This window comes from Cebus imitator, unplaced genomic scaffold, assembly GCF_001604975.1.
Source record: "Cebus imitator isolate Cc_AM_T3 unplaced genomic scaffold, Cebus_imitator-1.0 Scaffold5, whole genome shotgun sequence".
Lineage (NCBI taxonomy): Eukaryota > Metazoa > Chordata > Mammalia > Primates > Cebidae > Cebus > Cebus imitator.
This window is the reverse complement of record NW_016107320.1, coordinates 8655847-8664268: the sequence shown is the minus strand read 5'-3', so window position 1 is coordinate 8664268 and position 8422 is coordinate 8655847. Positions and strand designations below refer to the sequence as shown.

The 8422-nt window shown below is 43.9% G+C and overlaps 1 pseudogene; it reads right to left on the bottom strand.

Annotated features, from left to right (window-relative positions):
- Nucleotides 1-234: 234 nt before the first annotated feature.
- Nucleotides 235-332, bottom strand: LOC119472522 (annotated as a pseudogene).
- Nucleotides 333-8422: the final 8090 nt, after the last annotated feature.

Sequence of the window (8422 nt, the reverse complement as noted above, 5' to 3'; positions counted from 1 at the left end):
CCCAGCTTCTTTGCCATGTGAATCTTCTGGTGACCAGGGAACTTGAACTTGGCCCTACATAGCCTCAATCACATGCTCCTTGTTCTGCAGCTTAGTGCAGTTGGACATGATGACTTGGCCAATGTGAACCCTGGCCACAGTGCCCTGGGGCTTTCCAAAGGTACCTCAAATACCTGGTTGGAGCCTACATCAGGGAGAGTGCAAGATCAGAGACATGAACATAACATTTGAAAGGCCTGTCTCCAACGTCCCTTAGAGCAACCCATACAAGAAACAGGCTGTATTCACTACCAAGGAAGATGCTGTTTGCAGCCATTGCACACTGGGATCAGAACTTCTTTCTTACCCATCTCTTCTCCTCTCCCATTCATTTTTTCACCCTCTTCCTTGCTTTCTTCTTTTTTTTCCCTTTCTTTTTTGAGACGGAGTTTCGCTCTTGTTACCCAGGCTGGAGTGCAATGGCGCGATCTCGGCTCACCGCAACCTCCGCCTCCTGGGTTCAGGCAATTCTCCTGCCTCAGCCTCCTCAGTAGCTGGGATTACAGGCACGCGCCACCATGCCCAGCTAATTATTTGTAGTTTTAGTAGAGACGGGGTTTCACCATGTTGACCAGGATGGTCTCTATCTCTTGACCTCGTGATCTACCCGCCTCGGCCTCCCAAAGTGCTGGGATTACAGGCTTGAGCCACCGCGCCTGGCTCCTTTTTTTTCCCTTTCATCCCAGTCTAGTCTTTGTCATTGCTAAGAACATCAAGCCATTGCAGAAGCCTCCTAATGGGCCACGATGGTCATGAGTAATTCAAAGGATATGCAGATTACTAACAGGGCACCCAAATGGTGGTTGAAGCTCCTACAGCAACCAGCTCTGAGTTTCTGAATGTTTACTTATACATGTCCCTTATTTCTCAAGAAGGTGCTGATATCCTCAAAGACGAATAGAATCCATGTGACTTTTGATGCAATGTGAGTGCACCCATTCAAATACCAACCGACTGGAAGAAAAAACTAGATTTGCTTCAGTGTAGGAGAAATTGTTTTGGAAGCATAGTGGATGTCAAGTTAGGCGTAAGGCAGAAAAAAATCAAAACAAATCTAAAATGCAATAGCACAATTATAACATGCTGGGGAGCTGGGGAGTCCTCCTTTCTGCCTCAATATTGACCAAATTTCTATTGGATTCCTTTACTCACATTTTACATCTGCAGAAAAATAGAAAGGCTGCAAAAAGTGCCATGAAGGGCCAGGTGCAGTGGCTTACACCTGAAATCCCAGCACTTTGGGAAGCCGAGACAGGAGAATCGCTTGAGCCCGGAATCGCTTGAGACCGGTCTGGGCACCATAGTGAGACCACATCATTCATATATAATATATATATGTATATATATACATATGTGTGTATATATACGTATATGTGTGTCTATATGTATATATACATAAATGTGTATATGTTTATATATATGTGTGTGTGTGTATGTATATATATGTGTATATATATAAGTATATATATCCCAATTTCTTCCTCATGGCAATTATTTTATATATACATATATGCACACATATATGTATATGTATACATGTATGCATATGCATATATAATAACTGCCATATATATGTATATATGTAATAACTGCCATGAGGAAGAAATTGGGAGAGTATTTTTAAATATGGTGGGAAAAAGACCATGAGACAAGCAAGTGGGTGGTCATTAGTATTATGTCGTAAGCATGAATCTCCATCTCAAACTCAGACATTCTAGAAATTACTGTTTTTCTTTCTTTCTTTTCTTTTCTTTCTCTCTTTTTTTGTGATGGAGTCTCACTTTGTTGCCCAGGCTGGAGTGAAGTGGTGCCATCTCGGCTCACTGCATCCTCTGCCTCCCAGGTTCAAGCGATTCTCCTGCCTCAGCCTCCCAAGTAGCTAGGACTACAGGCACCCCCCACCACACCTGGCTAATTTTTGTATTTTTAGTAGAGACGGGGTTTCACACGTTGGCCAGGCTGGTCTCAAATTCCTAACCTTGTGATCCGCCCGCCTCGGCCTCCCAAAGTGCTGGAATTGCAGGCATGAGCCATTGCAACCGGCCTCCTCCCTTTAAATTGATGCTGAGCTACCAAACTTCTGAGATCATGGGAAATCCATACCTTGTCTGCAATGCTATCTTTCTTTCCAGAAATATTCATGTACCTCAGAATCACACAGATCAACACTCCCCAGCCATCCTTCTGTACACAGCATTTAACCACTGAGCTGCTGGTCTCCTGGGCACCTTCTCTGGCCCCTGCCCCTATCTATTACCCTTTGTGCCTAGTATGGAGTACAGGAAGCTTACTGAAGTGTCCAAGGCCCAGACACTGGGTAACAAACAGCACAAGACTCTGTCACCAAAAAAGAAAATGCATTTCAAAGCAACATTCAGATACCAGTAAGCTTCTTATATTAACTTGTGCTGCTAGCTTATCTTTTTGTGAGTTAACTGAGGGTGACTAGAAATCCGCCTTGAGTATGAAGATGAGCAGGGAACTTGCCGACAGATTTTTGAAGAGGAGCTCTGACTTCAGGATGGTTTCAGGAATAACTCAGGTACATGGCTGGGTATAGTAGCTCCCGACTGCAATCCCAGCATTTTGGGAGGCCAAGGTGGGAGGATCACTTGAGCCCAGGAGTTTGACATCAGCTTGGGCAACATAGTGAGACATCCATCTCTGCAAAAAATTTAAACAAAAGTGAGCTGGATGTGGCGGCGTGGAGCCATGGACCCAGCTACTCAGGAAGCTAAGATGGCAGAACTGATTGAGATCAGGAGGTCACATCTGCAGTGAGCTATGATCGCACCATTGCACTCCAGGCTGGGCAAAAGAGTGAGATCCTGTCTCAAAAAAGAACAAAAAGAAGGATTAATTTAGGTATGAAATCATTTTGTATTTATTTACTTGTTTATTTATTATTACTTTTGGCGTGGGGGGGGACAGAGTTTTGCTATTGACACCCAGGCCAGAGTGCAATGGTGCGATCTCGGCTCACTGCAACCTCCGCCTCCTGGGTTCAAGCAATTATTTTGCCTTATCCTCCTGAGTAGCTGGAATTACAGGCACCCACCACCATACCCAGCTAATTTTTGTATTTTTAATAGAGACAGGGTTTCACCATGTTGGCCAGGCTGGTCTCCAACTCCTGACCTCAGGTGATCCACTCACCTCAACCTCCCAAAGAGCTGGGATTAGAGGTGTGAGCCACTGCACCCAGCCCATTTTGTATTTAAAATGTAGTGGCAGAGGCAGAGTTCACTGCCTCACTTTTCTTTTCCTTCCTTCCTTCCTTCCTTCCTTCCTTCCTTCCTTCCTTCCTCCCTTCCTCCCTCCCTCCCTCCCTCTTTTTTTTTTTCAGAGTCTGATATGGTTTGGCTGTTCCCCTACCCAAAATCTCATCTTGAATTGTAATCCCCATAATCCCCACATGTCAAGGGGGGAACCAAATGGAGGTAATTGGATCATGGGGGCGGTTCCCCCATGATATTCTCATGATAGTGAGTCTCGGGAGATCTGATGGGTTTTGTTTGTTTTTTCTGTGTGTTTGTTTTTTTTTTAAGTTTCCTGATCTGTGCAGTTACTGAGCTAGATCTGATGGTTTATATGCGTCTAGCACTTCCCATGCTTGCGCTCACTCTGTTCTTCCTGCTCTCCTGTGAAGCAGGTGCCTGCTTCTCCTCTGCCTTCTGCCTTAATTGCAAGTTTCCTGAGGCCTCCCAAGCAATGCAGAACTGTGAGTCAATTAAAGCTTTTTCCTTTATAAATAACCCAGTCTAGGGATATTTTTCATAGCAGTGTGGGAACAGAGTTAACACAGGGTCTCACCCTGTCACCCAGGCTCTGGAGCGCAGTGGCACAATCATGGCTCACTGCAGCCTTGACCTTCTGGGCTCAGGTGATCCCTGCACCTCAGCCTCCCAAGTAGCTGAGACTACAGGCTAGTGCCACCATACCAAGCTAATTGTAGAGACAGGGACTTGCCACATTGCCCAGACTGGTCTCAAACCCCTGAGCTCAAGCAATTCACCTGCCTCAGCCTCCCAAAGTTCTGGGATTACCAGAGTGAGCCACGGTGCTCAGCTCTCATTTAACTTTTAACCTTGATACATTTTATGTTGCATGTCAAGGCAAAATGAGAGAGAGGCAGAGGCAGGCATCAGGAGGGTAGAACACCCTCCCCTTAATGCACATATTAACATTTCTTGCACAATTACCCAGTGAATATTCTCATTTTGGACTTTTCTACACCCTAAATTTAGCAAGCTAGAATTATCTTTATTTTTTTCTCCTTTTTTCCCGTAAGTCACTGTGTTTTAGGATAGAATTATCTTTTAAGCACCACTTTAAGCAACCTTTTTGAAAGGAAGAATGCTGAAAAGGAGGAGATCTGTGTTTCCTTGTGGTTAGAATGCAATATCCTTAACTTAATCATTCTGCCAGGAAGCTGAGTCTCATTATATGCTGACAATAGAGCAAAGACAGTAATCCAACACATTCATTACAGGTTTGTAGGATCAAAAATTTATACATTCAGATTGGAAAACGTGAGAAACAGACTTGCTGCCAGACCATTAATTCCAGGCATCTCTGCATTCTGTGTTCTAGAAGCTGTACACATTGAATTGAATAATTCCCTGAAACACACCAGGGGATTTCATTATCTAAAGTGTATGTCGAGATTTTTTATAACTAAAACATTCTCTAAAATGAGAGGTCAGGAGTTTCTTACTTAATTTATACACTTCGAAACACTAAGATCTGAATATAAAATAAGTTTTTCTTTTCTTTTCTTTTTTTGAGACGGGGTTGGACTCTTGTTGCCCAGGATGCAGTGCAATGGTGCCATCTCGGCTGACTGCAACCTCTGCCTCCTGGGTTCAATTGATTCTCCTGCCTCAGCCTTCTAAGTAGCTGGAATTACAGGCATGCCCGGCTAATTTGGTATTTTTAGTAGAGATGGGGTTTCTCCATGTTGGTGAGGCTGGTCTTGAACTCCTGACCTGAGGTGATCCACCCGCCTCATCCTCCCAAAGTGCTGGGATTGCAGGCATGAGCCACTGCACTTGGCTAAGTTTTTCTTTTAGTGAGACGTGCCTATAGAATCAAACAATTAGAAGTCATTTCTTTGGTCTTCTTTTTATTATTATTTATTAGTAGAGATGGAGTCTCGATTTTTGCCCAGACTGGTCTCAAACTCCTGGCCTCAAGTGATGCTCCTGCCTTGAGGACTCCCAAATTGCTGGGATTATAGGCATAAGCCCTTGCTCCTGGCCTAGAAGTAATTTACTTAAAGTCTTGTTTACAAAGAAAAATGCACTAAGCACGTGCAGAGGAAGAAAGAGCAGTTCTAAATGAATGATTTTTGTTCCAAGTATTTGAGAAACAAAAGGCTCACGTGAGGCAAGAGTCAGTGATGAAATGTGGCTGTGTTTTGGGAAAACGTGGGATCTTTCCCTTCCATGCCTCATTATGAGATTAATTTGTTGAGTGAAATAAACAAAGCTAACCCTGGAATCCAAAGAATGGATTTGAAACCCAGCTCTGCCTCTAATTAGTTGAGAGACCTCAGCCTAATTCCTTATCGCTCTAAACCTCATTTTTCTCCTCCGAAAAATGGAGACATAGTAACTGCCTCAGAGTGTGATTAAGAAGAGTACATAAAAGAGTGTATACAAAAGACTCAAAGTCATACTAATTATAAGCTGTTTTTGTTTCTAAAGTCATAGGGAATCAAGCAAGGGGCTTGCAATCCCAGCACCTTGGGTGGCTGAGGCGGGCAGATCATTTGAGGTCAGGAGTTAGAGACTAGCTGGCCAACATGGTGAAACCCCACCTCTATTAAAAATACAAAAATCAGCCAGGTGTGGTGGCAGGCACCTGTAATCCTAGCTACTCTGGAGGCTAAGGCACAAGATTCGCTTGAACCCAGGAGGAGGAGGTTGCAGTGAGCTGAGATCACGCCACTGCCCTCCAGCCTGGGTGACAGAGTGAGACTGTGTCTCAAAACAATAAAAAATAAATAAAAGTCATAGGGAGTCAGGCAACTAAACAAAGGAAATAAGTGAAACGTCTGCAAGAAATAAGAAAGCTTGTGTTATCTCCCTTTCCTGCCATTATCCCAATTAATATAGCTGTCTTTACCGAGCCTGTACTAAGTCACAGGCACTGCATTCAGGGTTGCTTTCCTTCACTGGGCACAGCTGATTCCCACTGAATATACCATTTATAAAGAAGTCTAATGTGGATCATTGAGTCAGACTTCTCAAATTTATTCAACAGCCAACACGTATTGAGTGCCTACTACATGCCCATCATCATGCCAATCAACAAGACCAAAATGGCTCCGACTACCAAGATGTTTACAGTCTAATGGGGGAGAAGAAGCCTAAATAAGCATACTCATATATTTAATACATGGACTCACCATGGTAAGGTATGCTGTGCCTGCCTTAGTAAAACCAGAGGAGAGGAATGGACAAGGAAGGTCTTTCTGAGCAAGCGGCATTTAAGCTCAGATCACAAGAAAGACAAGAGATGGGGAAAGGCCAAACATAAGAGTGTATGTAAGAAACTGAGGGCCGGGCGCAGAGACTCATGCCTGTAATCCCAGCACTTAGGGAGGCTGAGGTGGGCGGATCGCCTGAGGTAAGGAGTTCAAGACCAGCCTGGCCAACATGGCAAAACCCCATCTCTACTAAAAATACAAAAAAATTAGCTGGGCTTGGTGGCAGGCACCTGTAATCCCAGCTACTTAGGAGGCTGAAGCTGGAGAATCGTTTGAACCTGGGAGGCAGAGGTTGCAGTGAGCTGAGATCGTGCCATTGCATTCCAGCCTGGCCAACAAGAGCGAAAACTTCATCTCAACAGCAACAACGATAGAAAGAAAAAAGAAGGAAATTGAGACAGACTGGAGCTGAGCTTGGGCTGTTGGCGAACACATCCCATGTAATTAAGCTTAGTGAGAGATGGGGAAAGAAGGTACAAATTAGGTCAAAGAGACACAGGAGCAGCTCAGGGAGGACCTAGTAGCCATTAGGGAATCGTAACTTGTGATAATAGGACCAAAGCAGAAAAGTGACATTATCCTTAGAGTTAAGTTTCTATTGGAAATGGAATTGTGTATAAGAATGGAAAAAAGGCCAGGCGCATTGGTTTATGCCTATGAGCCCAGCACTTTGGGAGGCCAAGACAGAAGGATCGCTTGAGGCCAGAAGTTCAAGACTAGCCTGGGCAACATGGCGAAACCCCATCTCTACTATATATATATATATATATAATACAAAAAAATTAGCCAGGCATTAGGCCATGTGCCTACAGTCCTAGCTACCCAGGAGGCTAAGGTAGGAATATTGCATGAACACTAGAGGTCAAGACTACAGTGAGCCATGATTGCACACCTGCACTCCAGCTTGGACAACTTAATTGTTACCGGTGGAAGGTGTCCAAGTGAAAGTCACATGGAACCAAAATGTTAGACAAGGCAACTTTGTATGGGTCTGCCACAACCTCACACCTTGCCTCCTCAGAAGAATGAATTCAACTGAGGGACAGAAGGAGAAACCAAGGCAAGTTTTTTATTTTTTTCTTTCCACCCAAATCATCTTCAACAAGGCAGGTTTTAGAACCGGAGTGAAAGTTTATTGAAGAGCTTTAGAGCAGGAATAAAAGGAAGGAAAGAACATACACTTGGACAAGGACCAAGTGTGTGACTTGAAAGACAGGTGTGCAGTTTGAGCTTTTGACTTGGGGTTTTATATATTGGCATGCTTCTGGGGTCTTGTTACTTCTCCCCTGATTCTTCCCTTGGGGTGGGCTGTCTGAATGCACCTGCCTGTCCCCCTGAGATCTTACCGAGAAGCCACTGATGACATTTCAGGTGTTTTCCATGTATTAGGACACTACCTTTCCCTGGCACTGGCTGTGACCAATTATTATTTTATAAAGACAGTTAAGAACTGCCTGACCATCACCTGATAGTTGCCTGACGTTCCTGATATTTGTGTATATTGGGTGGAGCCTGCTCATGCTTGACCAGCTGCCTACTGTAACAAAGTGAGACTTTGTTGCAAAAAAAAAAAAAAAAAAAAAAAAAAAAAAAAAAAAAAAAAAAAAAAAAAAAAAAAAAAAAAAAAAAAAAAAAGAATGAGCAAGAATGAGCTGGGGTGAGGTATCTTGCACTGGTAATCCCACCACTTTGGGAGGCTGAAGTAGGTTAATCACCTCAGGTCGGGAGTTCGAGACCAGCCTGGCCAACATGATGAAACCCCATCTTTACTAAAAATACAAAAATTAGCCAGGTGTGTGTGGTACGCACCTGTAATCCCAGCTACTCGGGAGGATGAGGTACGAGAATTGCTTGAACCTGGGAGGTGAACGTTGCAGTGAGCCAAGAGCA